Source organism: Panthera onca, chromosome D4, assembly GCF_046562875.1.
Source record: "Panthera onca isolate mPanOnc1 chromosome D4, mPanOnc1 haplotype 2, whole genome shotgun sequence".
Classification (NCBI taxonomy): domain Eukaryota; kingdom Metazoa; phylum Chordata; class Mammalia; order Carnivora; family Felidae; genus Panthera; species Panthera onca.
This window is the reverse complement of record NC_138351.1, coordinates 23,405,702-23,423,578: the sequence shown is the minus strand read 5'-3', so window position 1 is coordinate 23,423,578 and position 17,877 is coordinate 23,405,702. Positions and strand designations below refer to the sequence as shown.

At 40.0% G+C, this 17,877-nt stretch overlaps 1 long non-coding RNA gene across 7 annotated transcripts in view; it reads left to right on the top strand.

The window, feature by feature from the left end:
* The first annotated feature begins 1,307 nt into the window (after positions 1-1,307).
* Positions 1,308-17,877, top strand: part of LOC132663585 (uncharacterized) — a 553,467-nt gene continuing 536,897 nt past the window's right edge. For 6 of the 7 annotated variants that reach the window (XR_013551842.2, XR_013551839.2, XR_013551840.2 and 3 more), the window contains exon 1: positions 1,308-1,642. This is a non-coding gene — a long non-coding RNA (uncharacterized LOC132663585). Of the gene's footprint in view, positions 1,643-8,411; positions 8,493-17,877 lie in introns of all 7 variants that reach the window. The other variant, XR_013551838.2, reaches the window with a different exon arrangement.

Below are 17,877 nucleotides of genomic sequence, written 5' to 3'. Positions count from 1 at the left end.
TTGAACACATCTGAAAAATTCTATGCTAACTTGAGGAGGAATGGGCTGTTTTCCACTGGTGATTATGAGATAGATGTGGTGACATCAGCTTCTCTAATGTTCAGCCCAGGAAATTTTATTTTGAGCTTTTTGTGCTGAAAGGAAGAAGGCCAAGCCATGCCCACGAACAGAGGGGGCTGTCGTGTCTGCGGTGTCATGTCAAGACACAGGGAAAGAAAACCCTACTACTCAAATCTTCTGGTCCCCAATTTTCTTCACTTCCTTTCTCATCTCTCTTGTGGGTTTTTGTATTTTATCCCATTGGCTGAAATCATACCTTAGCTACTTTCTTTTGTGAGTAACAAGCTCCTTCTACAAAAAGGAATATTTTTTGGTGATGATGGTTTCACAGGTATATACTTATCTCCAAACTCATCAAGTTGTGCACATTAAATATATATAGCTTTTGGTCTGTCAACCATACCTTGATAAAAGCGGTTTTAAAAATAAATGAGGGGCACCTGGTGGCTCAGTTGTTTGAACATCCACCTTTGGCTCAGGTCATGATCTCATGGTTTGTGAGTTCGAGCCCCACATCAGGCTCTGCACTGACAGAGGGGCATGCTTGAGATTCTCTCTCCCTCTCTCTCTCTCAAAATAAATAAACAAACTTAAAAAAATGGGAGTTCATTTTTTTTCTGAAGGTGTTCCTGAGATGCTTTATCCCGATCAATTAAAATGTTTATACATTTAAGGTCTCCAATATTGCAGAGTAATTAATTTTGTTGGTTTAGAATTTTTTGTCATAAATTCATTTACTTTGTTGTACACACAGTAAAAAGAACCTATCAAATGTCAGCTGCTGAATTTTTACATAGATGAACACTGCTGACATTCAGACTGGGTAATTTACTGTGGGAGTTGCTCTGTGCAATGTAGGATGTCTGGCCTCTACTCTCTAGGTGCCAGTAGCATGCCCACCCAGTTATGACAACCAAAGATACCTCCAGATGTTGACAAATTTCCAGTGGGGCAAAATCACCCCAAGTTGAGAAGCACTGGTCTACACACCCATGTAACCACCATCCTCAGTTTGCCAGATTTAGCAAATACAGATACAAGAGACCCAATTAAATTTGAATTTCAGGTAAACAATAATTTTTAAAAATTTGTCTTCGATTTTATCTGGCAAGGCTTCACCACCGAGGTCAGGGTATGCAAATGCTTCCGGCACCACGGGAGACTCCTTTGCGCCCCGTCTCCGTCAATATCCCCGAGGCAACCACCGTTTTGGATGAAGTCGGTTTTTCCGTTCTCGCGAGATCTGCCATAGCAGTTAACGACACGTTCCTCCTTTATGCACTTTCCCTCTCTCCTCTGAGAGGTCTGAAAGCTTCTCTCAGCTCACCTGAAGAATCTCCTGGAACCCAGCCCTCGTACCTTTTCAGTTTCCCTCCGGGTCCTCGCTGTCTGTGACCTGTAGCAGCCTGTTCTGCTCTGTGCCTTGCACGTCCTCTGCGCAGCGGGAGCACGTCTGAGGACGGATCCCCTGGCAGACAGCTTTCCGCATTCCTGTCGCCTCTCACGTCGTGCCTGCTGCACATTTTCTGCATTCTGTGTCCGCACAAGACCGAGGACTAAGCTCACAGAGACAGACCTTTGTGTAGGTAATGGGTTTGGAGGGCGTGTTTGAGAGAAGGGGAAGACAGGTGACGCTGACCTGTTCGCACGGTGGCACTGGGGGCTGACATCATTTCTGGAACCTTGGAGGCTTCCCCCACCTCAGCCCGCTTTGGCCTGTCCCCTTGCGTCTAACTGTGGGGTGAGACTAAAGGACACGGCCTCAGTGGCTCTTTGGGAGTGCGAGCGGGAACCTCCACGTGTGGGCTCCACTCTGCCGCACACTCCTTTTTTGACTTTTGTTCACACACTGGTTATTTTTTATTTCTTGATGCACAGGTGTCCTTCCACGCACATGTTATAGTTGGCCTTTGAAACAATTTGGTCGAATTTGCAGAAATCAAGTGAATGTTGCTGGGAGTTGCTGTTATGAACCAGGTGAGGGTTTGGTACCAAGCAGTGAGCCGCGATCTTTGCTGGGTGGATGTGAGTCAGGGAAGTTGCCAGAGTAAGTGATGCTTGAACTGAGATTTTGAACTCAGATTTTTCTAAATGGTTGTGCGTGAGGAAGTGTGTTCTAGGTTGAGTTGTGAAAGTTTAGAGGAAAGGTAAATATTTCAGTATGGTTCTGGGATGGAAGAGGGAGGAACAAGGTTTGAGTCCTGGGCAAAATGGTGGGTGTTTGGGGAGAGTGGGGATGCAGATGGAGTGAGGGTGGGAGCGTAAACATTTTCTGTGGGTCACAGGGAACCATCAGAACATGGTCAATTTTGCTTTTTGGACAGATCATCCTGGTATCACTGTGAAGGTGGACTAGAGGGTGAAGGTCAGTTAGGACACTTGCAATTTAGGTCAAAGGGGTCAGTCATTCACCTCTTAGTATGAATTTTTTTTTTTTTTTTATATTTTATTTTTTTTTTTAAACGTTTATTTATTTTTGAGACAGAGAGAGACAGAGCATGAACGGGGGAGGGTCAGAGAGAGGGAGACACGGAATCTGAAACAGGCTCCAGGCTCTGAGCTGTCAGCACAGAGCCCGACGCGGGGCTCGAACACACGGACCGTGAGATCATGACCTGAGCCGAAGTCGGACGCTTAACCGACTGAGCCACCCAGGCGCCCCTAGTATGAATTTTTATATACCTATTGCTTCCCTCCAAAACTCTAACATTAGCGGTAAAGACATGGGAGTTTTATTGAGGTAGTGAGATGACAACAGGATATTTAGAGGCAGTGGTCACAGGCTTGGTGGAGGGGTGCACCTCACTGCACAGGGTTGGCCTCTGGCAGCTTTTAGTCATCGACCACGTGAAGTTGGGGCAGGGAGGCAAGCATGGAATTAAAGAGAGTGGAAGGGACAACGATGATCCATGTCATGAGTCAGCCTGGGGTTGGCATCAGCCACACTGATGGGTATACCAGTATGGGATTGTTGAATACTCTGAGAATCCAGAGTTAGAAAGGTGTGACATCTCCTGATCATTTGGTCATGTATTTATCAGTGTGTCCGGGAATGAGTCCGAGATTAAAAGAACAAATAGTTTGGAGATTAAGTCATCAAGTATTCAGCTGTGGCAGTCCCTGTGGTGCCTTGTTTGATCAGTTTAGTAGAAGCAAGAGACAGTGGTTTACAATTGCGAAGCACAAAGCTGCTCTCCCAGAAAGGCCTGAGATCCGGGTAGGGGAAAAATGAGCTAGCAGGCTGGAAAGGTCACGAAGAGAAGTTAACCCATAGCATGGAAAACTGAAAAATGACTTGTTACATCCCTTGTCATGGGTCTAATTTGTTTAAAATCAAATCCATCTGCTCATTTCACACCCTTTGTTCCACTTCCTTGCTGCAATCCACAGTGGATTACTCCATTACTTTAAAAACTGGCTGCACTTACAATAAGCTAATAACTTATTTTGTGGTTAACGGTGTCAGAGATATTCTGGAACATGACCAACATTTATTCTCCCACCTCTCTCTCTTTTCTTTCTTTCTTTTCTTCCTTCCTTCCTTCCTTCCTTCCTTCTTTCTTTTCTTTCTTTCTTTTCTTTCTCTCTTTCTTTCTTTCTTTCTTTCTTTCTTTCCCTCTCTCCCTCTCTCTCTCCCTCAAGAATGAACTTCTTAGTGCAGCACATTGGCTAGGAAATCCTGTAAGTCTCCTTCACCAAACATACTGTTTACAGGCCTGTGGAGTGACACAGGTAGGGGAAAAGGTTCTATAATTCCACTAGACCTTCCTTTTACTCCCTACATAACCTTCAAATGCTCATTTCCCTCCCATGCTCCATACATTACACAAGACTTCTTGGCTGGATTGATTCTGTTTATGGTCTCCAAATCTTAATTTCAAATGAAGCTTGCCCCTTTTCAGGAAAGAATTATCTTCTATGCAATGAACCAGAGTCCCCTGAGGCATTCATTTGAGATGCATCCATTCCCTTAAGGTCTCCTAACCCATTAAAATATGTACAGTATTTCTGGTTAACTAATGGATCATTGGAAAAATGGGATTGCATGCAAGATATAATTCAAAGAAATGCATTTGGAGTTGTTGGCCAATCCATTCATAGGAACATTTGCTGATTGGGAAAATATTTTATTTTTTTGGCTTAATCCTTTGCCAGATCACACAGACTAGTAAAGGTCGTTATTTTTGATTTGTTGGACCTAATTCTGAAGACAGAGCAGCAATGGAATTTGTGATTTTGTCACTGTTCTTGATTAAGAAATGAGTGGCTGGAATTTAAACTCAGTTGAATCTGTACAATCTGTGGATATTACCATTTTTTTCTTTGCTGAGTGCAAGTTATTGCTAGATGCTATCTTATATTCACTCCTGTCTTTTGAAGGGCCAAACATTTTGGAAATCTAATATTTACGAAATTAGATATTCAAATGGAAAGTGGTTTAAAGCTGAGGAATGGGTGTCGAAAGATCCCAGAACATGCACTCACAGTAATTTTACATTTTTCATTACTGAGGTAATTAAAAAATTCCTTAGGGCTGAATTATAGTAAAATTTTATGTATCTTTCCACTAAGCATAAACTAATTTTCTTTCCCACTGGACAGTGTTAATTTAAGTAGGAAATATTTTTAATTCTGTGTCATTTATACATATTACAAAAAATTTCAAGCTTTACTAATTTTATTTAACATTATTTCTTTCTGAGTATTCTTAGATTCAGTAACTGATGGCCATTTAGCATTAAAACTTAAGTAGAAATGAAAGATGTAATTTTGTTGTCTTACTAGTGACCTTTCCTAGTTCATTCCTGATTCTTAGGTGGCCCCATGAAAGTCATAGAGTCTGAACCCTTTATATCTAAGTCCATGAAGTTCATGAAAATATGCCTGTAAGTTTTTCTTTAATGTTAACATCAGGGAATATATGAAATGTTGCGTGATCTTGGACAGGTCCCTCACTTTAGCTATGAAGGAAATTTACTGACCTAAATTCTCTCCCTCACCTAATTCTTCAAGTAGCAAGTAAAATGCTCAATGAAGCCCTTTGACTCTTTCAAGCCACAGGGTGCCATTTTGTGTCATACAGTTCCAGTGGTATTCAGTTTAGGGTTCACTTTTCTGATACTTATGGAATGAGAGAAATGATGGTAGCACACAGGAAGTGGTGGTAAATCTGATTAAAAACCATTATGTCTGCAAATGGCAAGAAGGAACCGAAAGCATCCATTCTGGTGTAATAATATTCTATAATGGCTCACCCATTTGGAAGTTATGCCCAAGAGAATGCAGTGACAGAGAAAGGAAAGAGGGAGGATGGAGAGAGAACACTGTATGTACCCAGGGCTTGGACTGAATCCATGTGGATCCTGAGAAACTGTGGCGGGACTTTGTACTTCATGTTGTCAGGAATGGCTTGGGCAGGGAAGGATAGAACATCCGCTATCAACCTTGGGGGAGGTGAAGGAAGGAGAGGGGAAGGATGATGAGGAAGAGGAGAAGGAGAGGAAAGGCGAAGAGTTGTCATTTATTGTAAGCCCCCCTGTGCAAGATGCTTTCCCAGTCCTGGCCATGATAGGGTGAGCTTCACAAGCATTACCTCCACCTACGCTGTGACACTTACAACCACCTACGCTGTAGTAGATAAGTAAATGAAATGTTCTGACTAGGTCACTTGGCTTAATTCCCATAGCTCGTGAGATTTGAAGTGTGGCTTTGAATGGAGGGCCCATTCACAGGCTTTTTCCACAATGTGTCATCATCTCCTTAGAGATTCCTTCTGGGTGTACTTTGGTGTCTATTCTACCCCTCTCCACCTAAACCTATCTCAGGGGCTTCCTAAACCAGTGAGTAGGAGAGTCAAACCTGCAGATTCCAGGCCTTTGCCCAGACCTGTTCAATTTCTTCGGGTGGCCAGTGGCAGTAGATGGATAATGACTGGGTTATACCAGAGGGTATGTGCATTTTAATCAAGGAATTCTTGATTCTATTGAATTCGTCCAGTCATTGTATACCAAGGATCATTATGGGCCTGGCTCTGAACACCTTGAGATTAAAACACATTCTGTCTTTAAGGCTGATGGTCATCTAAATAAGCTTTCCAGATAGGAACAAATATGGATGATAAAGTTTCAGATTTCACAAATGGCAAGTGGAAGAAATCACTTAGAAGAAAAAATCTTGCTGGAATCCTTCATGTTTCTATTACTTGAGTGAACCTCCCCTGTCTGCCCTCAAAACCATCGAGCCAGGATGATCTGCTGAAATCAACCCCACAAATCCCAAGGTTTAAAAATTTCCACACCAAAACTTTTCCTTTTCCCTCTTTGAGGTGATCCTTTATGTTTATTTACCTTTACACATACCTGGTATGATAGCTGAAAAAGACAGCATCATAACACTACTTCTTATGGAGGTGTCAACAAATATAGCAGAGACCACACAGTTCTACCAGTGACCCCCTAATCTAGCCCAGACAAATGAGAGGCGTTTCTGCTTCAATTTTACTCATCTGTAAGGATCGGTAATCTCTAGGAAGTGATTGGCCTCCCTAGAGCCACCTTCCTTCCTTCCTACCTTCCTTCCTTCCTTTTTTCCATTCCTTTTCTTTTTTCCTTTCTTTTCTTTTCCTTCCTTTCTTTCTTTCTTTCTTTCTTTCTTTCTTTCTTTCTAACATTCCAGCTTTCTCTCAGTTTTTGGAGTTAGATATCATTTAGAAATAAAATTCATAAAAGTAGGCAGGAATTCTGCACTTCTGTCTGACACATACTCTGCTCAACACCCTTTCCTGTGCAGATCCTTGGATCCCTAAGGCTCATTCCAGCCTTCTTATACCAGGATGAGGGTGTAATTACTGTACTATTACTCTGATATTAGTACAGTCATTACAACATAAATCATGTTGTCCAAAACATTACTGTTTATTCTGTTTTCAAGTGACAGTCTCTAGATGTAAATAATGAGAGTGCTTTTGGTTACTATTTCCACATCGATCCTCTCAAATAAGACCACTTTAGGAAAGCAGAGCTGACTCTGAATCTCTGTTGTTTATTTACCAGCACTATTTAACTCCATCTGAATTGTTCTGCTTCTTTCCTCAATTTACTTTTGCAGGCAGTCTGTTCCCCCTTTCTTCACAATTGGCATTCAGATGCTAGGGCACAGTGTCTTACAATGTATCTGTTTGCATGCCTGTCTCCTCCACTAGACTGAAATCCCTGGCAGCAGGAGGCTGTCTTACTCATTTTTGTGCAATGCATGGTACAGAGCTGTACTCTGGCAAATTAATTTTTAAAAAAGATACAGTGGTTAGGTGTTTTTTTCAATCAGACTTTTTTTTTTTCCTTCTCTTACTTACCTTTTCTAAATCTTTCAGGTTGACTGTGCAACCTGAAACAGAAGACAGAATGTTTCAATAAAATAAGGTTTCTTTTTAATCCTGTGAAAGCATTTCCACTGTTATATTAAACTGTTAACTTTAAAAACAGTCTAGACAAAGGATAAATCAGTGTCATCAGCACATTTTGCAAATGTTTATATTATCTTTTGAAATGCATTTGACTGTACACAAGCATAGGGACATGCTAGATAGAAGAAATCATCTCTCCTGTGCTGGCCAGAGGGCTGTGACCTGTTGCACATCACCTTCTTCCTTCCTTTTTGACTCTTTTTTCCAACCTTCCCATCCCGTCACTTAAAAATCACCAGCTCAGCCCTAACTCTGTAAACAGAAATTATTGAATGCTAATAATTTCTGGTAAGCAATTTAGGAGACATTTAAGTCACTAATATAAATGTGATCCCCCTTTTTACCGCAATTTCCAGGGAAAGTGCTACAAAGTGATATGTGGCAATAACAAAGTCAGAAGGAAGGGAATATGAAATTCAGCGAGCAGCGTGAATGATTTGCTGTTAGCATGGGGCCCAATAACACTACAAAGCTATAAACTCTGTCGATCTAGATTGCCCAGTTAGGTGGCAGAGATGCAATTTGTCTTTTCTGAAGCCGCCTGCTGCTTGCTAGCTCCATCTCCTGTCACAGCCTATTAGCTCCCCAAGAAAATTGGTAGGAAATTGCCTGCAGATTGTAGGAAATTGCATCTCCAGGCCCTGGAAAAAATGTAGGATAGCACAACACTGACCCTCCCAGAGCAGCTATTAATACAGCAAGAAGTGACCTTTGACTTGCCGGGAAACGACTTTGCTATTTGCTGAATAAAGACTGTATTATGTGTGGCTGAAGGAAGGTGCAAATGATTATCCTAGCGAGGCTCGAAGCCAACCTGCTTTTGAAAGCCTAAATATTAGTTAAAATAATTTTTTATTTTTTATTTTTTTGGTTTATTTGTTTGTTTTAGGCGCAGAGTGTTTGAGTGTTGTGGCTCTGCAGGGAGAAAACGGTCCAGTTGGCTTGTTTTTGAAAGCACCTTTTCCTGAAGGTAAAAAGAAAAAAAAAGTAAATTGTCCCAAGGAAATGCTCACAGATCTCTCAGGCAAAAGTCCAGGAAGTAAATCTTTCAAAGATGAGAGTAAAAAACAAAGATGAGCACATTGGAGCATTGTTTTGTTTCCCCCTTGGTTCTGCCGCACATACATCTGGGGCCTCCCCGCCCTCCTCCCTAATTGCGTTTTACAATTCCGTCTATGTCTACTCGCTTCGGAATTATTTTCTTTATAGACCATCCCCAGAAGTTCAGACATCAAGATAATTCAGTGTTCCACAGGGGTACATATTGTGCATATTTTAAGCATCATTAACTTTATGTTACAAAAAAATCAAGATCCTGACATGGTATTTACAGGCTTGTATTTCTACCTAGAAGGATCTCAGCTTGCATTTACAAGCTATAGTTTTGGAGAGGGAGAAGAGAGTTTTAGCTGCTCCTGAATGAATAAGATGCCCTCATTGCCGTTGAACCCTAAGCATTGTCCCCTAATCCTTCCCTCTTCCCCACTACTGGGTCATTCACTTTCAGTGCCCTTGGGAGCAAATCCAGAATGAGATGGTGGGATGCAGATATACCAGATTCTCTTCCCTTATGAAGTATAGTGTTACCTTTTATTATTTGCACAAATTAAAAAAGAGCTAAATGAGACTCCTCTCAGCTTTCCCAGAGTTGAGAGGTTTTCTTTAGGTTTGCTGCTTTCTTACATTTGGTGCTTGCTTCTAGAGAGAAAAGTACTGGATATCATGTCATATCAAAGAACACTGAATTTAGCCCACGAATTTCTGAGCTTTTATATGAGCTCTGAGCTTTTATATACTTTACCTGTGTGATTCTGGGTACTTTTTTTTAAGCTTCTAGGGCCTCAGTTTCATTATATAAAAAAATGGATGTTCTCTAAGAACCCTTTGAGATGTTAAATTCTGTGATAAAGGGTAAAAAGGTTGGGGGTGGACTTGAAGGCTGAGCTGCTACTCTGCTTTCTGCCTTCTTGGGCTTTCCTTGACTGACTATCTTTGGAGAAGGAGTTCTATTTGGCCAAAGAATGTGTTTTGGAGTCTGTAAGCAGCCAACATGCAACCAGCTGATTGACCGATCATTATGCATGAAGACTTGCCTATGTCTACAGAAGACCCCAAGGAACTTCTTAAGACGTGACCCCTGGGGGCATACTGATTACCAGGGTGAGTAGACATTGCGGGGTAGAAGATCCATTCCAGGAGTGCTGCTAGGTAGTGGAACTTAGGTATAGAGTTGATATATATAGCCCCACATTATAGAATATGGGACGGAATATCAAAAGAGGTCCAGTTAACCTTTGAAAATACTATGTTACGTCAAAAAGCCAGACACAGAAATTCACATAGTATATAATTCCACTTATATGAAATAGTCAGAACAGGTAAATCAATAGAGATAGAAAGCAGATGAGTGGTTGCCAGGGGGTAGGGGATGTGGAGGATGGGGTAATGGGGAGTGATTGTTTAATGGATACAGGTTTTCCTTTTAGAGAAATGAGAATATTTTGGAACTAGATAGAGGTAATGATTGAACAACCTTGTGAATTTACTAAATGCCACTGAATCATATACTTTAAAATGCTTGATTTTATGTTATGTGAATTTTACCTCAGTAAAAGAAATATGTCTGGTTAAATTGATGAATAAAAGGACAAATGGAAGAACATATAATTACCTATTATATAAAATGGACATTTTAGCCCAGGCGATATAACTCTTGCCCCAATACAAACTACCCTGTAACCTTTCTTGTCTGCCTTTGTTTCCACTCTAATCTTTGACCATGAGGATGATTTGAGAGATGACTGGAAGTTCTGATGTCCACAGTTCCAAAAGCCAATGCTAGGGCTGATTTTGAGATGATTTATGAACACCATTTTTCCCACAGGCTCCTTCAAAATCCAGTTCAGATCCAAGTCTTTTCTAAAAGGCTTCCAGTCCTTCCAGTTGAAAGAGATCTCTGCCTTCTCTGAATGAATGGTGTTTATGTACCTTTTTAGGGCTTTACTCGCTTCCTATCTTGGAGGATGGCTGTTTATTTTTCAGACATGCCTTACCTCCCCTACTTGAGGCCAGAATCACATCCTTCTCACCTCTCTGCCCTCCCAGACACTAGGGCAGTGTGTACTCAGTAAACATTTGAGCCCTTGCTCTTGTTTTCTTCTCTACCTGAAATGTCCTTTGTAGAATTCCACAGCAGTTCTTTCTCCCCTTCTGTTTAGCTGCTGGATTTTGTTAGGGATCTACCCAGTCCCCATTCTCAGTCTCTGAAATTCAGGTTGGGTGGAATGCCTCCCTGTATGTATGCCATCCCTCCAGCCATCTTCATGTGTGGGCTCATTAGCATATTCCAAATTTGAGACACTCCACAGAGATTGCAGTTTTAGGCCCACGTAAACCTGGAGCTGAAGATGACTGTTGGCCATGGTGTGGGAAGAACTTGCCTGGGAATAAAGCTAACATGAAGAAAAGCAAAGCTGAGCAGTGGAGAGAGCCTGGTTCTGAGAATATTGTTTGGATACCAGGGTTCTGCCAGCCTGCAGCCAAACTTGCTCTTGGTCTTCTCAGTTTCATAAGCCAACCATTCCCTGTTTTTCAATGAAGCCAGTTTGAGTTTGTCATTTGTCATTGAAAGACTCCTGTCTGATGCATTTTTTGGTATCTCTTTGCCATGTTCAAAACATCTTCAAGGCTTGTGTAAGATTGTAAGATCAGATATTCCCTGGGATGCCCTCATATCTTCTTCTTTTCTTTAATATTTTTAATGTTTATTTATTTATTTTTGAGACAGAGAAAGAGTGAGAGATAGCAAGAGAGAGCACAAGTAGGGGAGGGACAGAGAGAGACACGCAGAATGTGAAGCAGGCTCCAGGCTCTGCACCATCAGTGCAGACCCCGATGCGGGCCTCAAACCTATGAACTGTGAGATCATGACCTGAGCTGAAGTCGGATGCTTAACTGACTGAGCCACCCAGGCACCCCACATCTTCTTATATTTTTATTTTATTACCCTTTTATTTACTATTATACTTTCTACTTAAAAAAAAATTTTTTTTTTTGAAAGAGTGCAAGCTGGGGAGAGGGAGAGAGAATCTTAAGCAGGCTCCACACTGGGTGTGGAGCCCAGTGTAGGGCTCCGTCTCACAACTGTGAGATTACGATCTGAGTTGAAATCAAGAGTTGGATGTTTAACCAACTGAGCCACTTGAAACCCTACTATCCTGCTTTCAACAGAGATTTATTGAGCATTAGCATAAAAGGAGATATATAAAAAAATAAGATTATTTTTACTTTGAGGGAATAATATTTACAGAAAGCCTTCTATTTAGGGAATTTTTTTGTGATTTTATCTTCTTTAATCTTTACATTAGTCTGTGAGATGAATAATACTACTTGCCTTTTATAGATAGGGTAACTGAGGATCAAAGAGGATCAGAGGTTGTAAAATTATTCAGATGCATGATCCCACAGTTTGATCATTTGGACTCTAATTTGAACATTTTCTTTCTTTGTTCTTCCAACGCAGTCTGCCTTGCATTATGTATTTTTTTTTTTTTGGTCTTCTCCAGTAGGCTCTAGATTCCTTAAGGGTAGGGACTGCAGCTTACTTATTTTTCCATCAACTACACATAGTCTCTTGATGATAAGTATTTTTTGGGGTGACTTGATAGATGAGTGAACCACAGCTGAATGAATAATTTGTGTCCTCTGAATCCAAGCCAGAATTCATAGCTCCAGATTCAAATGAGCTAGAAATGCCAAAATGCTATTTCTGAGGCTCAGAGAATTCTACACCTGTGTAGCCATTTACTTCCTCTGAAGCGTCACCCCATCATGGGAGCGTGTGTGGAGCCCTCAGGACTCAGAATCAGTAAAGGTTTACCATTAAGCAAACGATGTTTCAACTTCAGGGCCACTCACTTGCAAGGTCATTTGTATGAAATTTGTAAAAGTAAAATATTTTAAACATATTGTTTAAAATCATGGTCTTTTTCCATTCCAGCACTCCTTCCACTGTTTTTTCCTTTGCATAGGGTGGTATTGGAATGGCCATATGTGTTGAGAATCTAACGAAGAAGAAACTGAATTGAGGATATGTGCAGTCTGGAGTTAGTGAGATGTGTTTATGTGGTTCGTAGTCACTTTTAGAAGGACATAGTGAATGTTTATTTAGAAGGAGGGTTAGGCTAGGTGTCCTGCTGTGGGAATGGCTTCCAGGAACGTCCCTACAGCCCACTGTGCCAGTTGAGCCAGTGTTTTGCCATGAACGTGTGAGGAAGGAGTGGTCTTGCCCTGTGAACATAACATCTCAGAGCCCAGCACTGTAAGGGTGTGAGTAGTGGAGAGAAAAAAATTGAAACATACAGAGTCAGAAACTAATAAGGACAATTTGTTCAGTCCTCAGCTCTTAGTAGAAAATTTGCTTCTCATCGAAGCCTAGTAAATGAAAGTTCTTTCCTCTCAGGAATATAGCCTGATAATGTAACATATACAGTTATAAAAACACCATAATTTTTTTCCCCATTGTGATGGGAATTGAAGAAAATACAAAATTGGTATAGGGCCTTGCAAAGGACCCATGGGAGTGAGGGGCCCTGAAGCTGAAGCTTCATCTGCTTCATGGTAAATCTGCTTCTGAAAATGCTTTTCAGAATTGTTGTGTGAAGAGATGGTCAAGGATGCAAACAAAAAATTTTAGGGAGAAATATTAGTCCGGTGCATCAGAAAGTTACAGATGTCAGTTTTTTTTTTTTACATATCTTGTGAATTTTGTGATATTTTCCACTTTAAAAAAAATGATTATGTATTGTGACTTTTTTTCATTCTAAAGAAATACTAAGTATTCTTTGTGCTAAAGAGCACCTCCCTCTCTCTGACAAAAATGTAAAAGCTCCAGGCCTGCAGAATCTGGATTTGCCCCTGCTGAGAGTAGTTATCAAATGACTTTAGTTTGGTCATTTCCCCAAACACTTGTGAAATTCAGCTCACCGTATTTCACATCCTTCTGGAGAAGTATTCACTTTCCATTTTCTTCAGGGACAGGGAACGCTGCATGTTTGTGATGTATGTGTTTACAAATTCTAAAGTGGCAGGATTCCTCTTGCTTTCTAACTGTGCAGTAATTTCTTTGGATTCTGTGTAATAATCTCAGCTTCAGGATCTTGGAGAACACCATTTTTTGCCATTGAGTAGTACACAAGACAAGACTTTCTGGCTTAGCATAAAATATCGAAATTGTGTATTGTAGTGGAGTACTATTAGCTACAATTTATGCACAAATAGGCCAAGGCCCAGGGAAAAAATTGCTTTACCCAAGTTCATGAGATAATGAATATCAGAGCTGCAATTACAATTTTCCAACTCCCCAACTGTACATGCAATTTGCAGGTTTACAGTCCTGTACAAAAAACCAACAGAGAACACAGATGGGCTTCTAACCCCTGCTAATGAGAGCATCACTCTTCATTGCTGGGATAATTAAGCAAATATTTAGTGGTCAGAAACCCACCCAGACTTTAAATAAAATCAGTCAAACCCCAATCCCTTGGGAGATGTTGGTTTTGGAGTTTTTTGTTTTTTTTTTAAACTCTGAAGTGTAACTGTGTGTGTGTGTGTGTGTGTGTGTGTGTGTGTGTGTGTGTGTGTGTGTGTTGTGTCTAGTTCCTATTTTTATGAGTTAAACCAGAGGAGAGTTAGTCCAAGTACACTGTGCCCGCTGAAAAGCCAAATTCCCCAGAAAGACTATGCTTCTGACACTCAAAAGGCACCAGGTCAGGAGAGCATTTTCTCTGTTGATTGCTCCTTTTTTTCTTCAGAACTTTCCTTCTTCCTCACAGAATTAGACCCTTTAAGTAAATTGCAAACAGTTCCCCCTGTGTGAAGCAGTGTCTAGCCTAACACACTACCTGACACAATCGTTGACATTTCTTGTGTAAATAACAGCAGCTGGATTCAGCACTTTCAAGAATGAAAGTGGAAAAAATAATGAACTGCTTTTTTTCCCAAAGATAAAAGCACACTATATGTTCCAGAAATTATAAGGCTATAAAGTAAAAAGAGGAGCAAATTAATATACAACTATTGTTTATTTTTGTTATAACACATCCATTTGACCTTTTTACTCCAGATTTTCCTTACTCAACTATACCTTTTTCTCCATAGAATTTATCACCTTTGAATAAACTATAGAATGTATTTATTTATTGTGAATATAGTTTATTATCTGTCTCTGCCTGCTAGAATGTGAGATCTAAGGGGACAAGAATTTTTATCTGGGTGTATCCCAAACACCTAAGGTAGCACCTGGTGTATAAGAGGAACTCAAGAAGTAGTTGACTGTGTACTATGTTTCAGCACTTGGAGAGCAAAAAATGAATATAATATTGTACTTTCCTCTGAGAAGCTTTATTACTTTTTCTATGGATTGAAATTCCAGAATATTGGCATTAAGTATTTATACCATCTTTTCGTATCTTTCCTGTTAGAACCTTGATTTGTTTGAGATGGCAATATGTGTTGTGAAAACAATCCATTGTCTAGCCTTTCCTGCAGCTTTTTTCTCAATTCTGGCCGGCCAGCAAGACCTAAGTTAAGTTCTGTTAGGGATATCGAGGAAAGTTTTGTTTTCTTGATACAGACATATCATTTTCCTCTTTGTCACTTGTTTCTTCTGTGTGTCTGAAATATAGATGTGATGCTGGGAGGTATGGCTGCCATATAGAGACCATGAGGATGAAAGCAAAATGCTAAAGATGGCAGCATGAAAAGATAATAATAGAGCAGGATGGCCTACTCCTCAACTTGTCACTAGAGGAAAATAAAGCCCTATTTGCTTAACCTTTTTTATGTGGATCTACGTTACATTGAACCCCAAAACAATCCTACAAAATACACCCATATCAAATTGCGACTTAACTATTTTTAGTATTTTCCGTAATCCCAGTCTTTCAGAGAACTAATAAGTCCATTGGGTAAATTCTACATTTTGGTGTCTTCCTATCCTGGAGCCAGGGAGTTTCAGAAATAGAGGGGGGAAGAAAGAAGACTGGAGTGGAGAGGATTGCTCTATGGCCTGCTGCAAGGAAAACACTTAACAGATAGATCTAGATTCATTAAAAAGCTAGATGACAAGCTGTCTGCTCTTTAGCAAGCAACCACTTTTTAGCAGAGGCTATTTGTTTTCCTCTCCCTCGTGGCACTAGATTATTGTAGATTTATTGCTATCTGTGTGCAGGGAGTTGGTAGAGATACTGAAAATTCAGATAATAGAGCTGAATCATTTGGAGATCTTTTGTGCTAATATAAGTGGTTGTTGCAACTCAACAAAAGTATATGATATACATGTGTGCTTGAGTGTACAAGGGAGTGTGAGAGCATCCTCCTTGCATCTGGAAACTAGCCTGTAATAGTTCTCTCTTTAACTCAGCCAGAATAATTATTCCCACCAGTGGCTGTTACTCTGATATTTGCACAATAGTAAGTGTTATTTATTTATTTTTGGTAGATTAGCTGGAAGCACCACACACACACACACACACACACACACACACACACACACACACACGCACACGCAAATATCCCCCTTATATTTGGGAAATGCACATGCCTCTGTTATGGATTTTCAGATTTGGTATTGCGGTTTTTTGTTTGTTTGTTTTGGATATAAAGGTAATCCTATAAAGAGAAACTTACAGTTCCCTTCTGCAAAGAACATTTAGTAACATGAGCTGTAGATGTGCTGTTTTTTTTTTTTTTTGTAAGATGCTATCTTATTATAGAAAATCTCTTTTTAAACCTTTTTAAAATTTAAGATGGCAATTTCCTATGCTTCATTCATCAAAAAGAAACCATTCAGTTATTTCTCTGTTTTTCTACCTCTGCAGGAGTGCTCTGCCACTATGCTCTTTTGAGGAAATTTGTCTTATGAGGAGAAAAATGAAAGGAAAGAGATAAGAAACAATAAGGGTGCTTCAGTTCTGGTCAGTTTTGTCTAGCCTAGAAACTGCCAAGTTCTCCTAGAAAAAGAACTCTAATTGCAGTTTAAATGACTTCTTATTCTTGGATTCTTCTTTGCCTTTTTTTTATTATTTAAGAAATTGATTGCTAATTTCAAATATATTTTTTATCTCATTATATTTTTTAATGAAAATTTGAAGATAAACAAAATTGATTTATTCCACAATAAAACTCAAAAATTCTGTCGCTAACCAGAAACATGTCCAGGGAACAAGTATTACCTTAATTGTCTCCTGGGAGTCATTTCAGTATTTAAAAATAAAGATAGAGCTTACTTCCACTCTCTCCACCCCAATATTTATACATCCATTTCTCTTTATCAGTAGAGTCCTGGAACCCAGAATAAAGATGGCATACACAGCTAGGTCAGGTCATATGAGTAAGTCGTGGCCAGAATTGTTGTGTACAACTTCTGGGAAATGGAAGTGATATGTCTTTCTCCTGTTCTCTTTCATTCATGGCATGTGAATGTGATGGCTTGACCACTTGAAGGAATTTTTTCTTCAATGTGTATTTTCTTGGGAGTCACACAGCCAGAGGGGAATTCTTTTATCATACCCAAATAAATGGGGTTTGTGGTTAGAAATTCTCAAGGCATAATTTTTTTTTTTCTATTTCATCTGAAGCCAAAGCCAAAGCTCAGTGAGGCATATATTCCCAGAATCTCCCTCTGTAAAGTGCATGGAGTGTTTTTTTCCTCTGTCCTCTGAGAGTGTGTGTATTTGGTAAGGGGGTGGAGGTGTGGGGAACTTTATACCCAAGCTTCTCAGACTGACCTGTTCTCATGCTAGAACTGGGGTGCGGCCCAGGGAAGAATGAGTTATAAGCCTCTTGAAGATTTTTAGATAATCCTAAGACAAGTTCTTTCTTTACTGCTTGCTTACTGTTCTGGATTCACAGTTTTCATCTCTGGCCTCCAATCCATCCTTGTATTTTCCTGCTAGCGAAGCCATGCATTCAAATGACATTTTAAATATTTTATTCAGCATTTTAGCTCTGCCTGAAGGGATGAATCTGCCATGTTGCTGGAAACAGAATTCCAAATTCTGTTTGTTTCATCTTCAAAAAATAATGCTTACTTAATTACTTTATATTCATCTGCATTACTTCTGTTATTTTCCCTCATTTCTTATGGTAGACACTGAGCTGTGGGTTTCCCTTCATTTCCCTCTTTCCTTTCCTTCTTCCATTCCTTTTTTCTTTTAATTTTTCATTTTGTTTTCTTTCCTCCTCTCTCATTCTTTCCTCCTCCTTTTCTTTCCTCTCCCTTTCCTTCTCTTTTTTTTTTTTTTTCTTTCTCAATCCTTCTTCCTTTTTGAAGGAATCCCTGGCTCTAGAGCCCA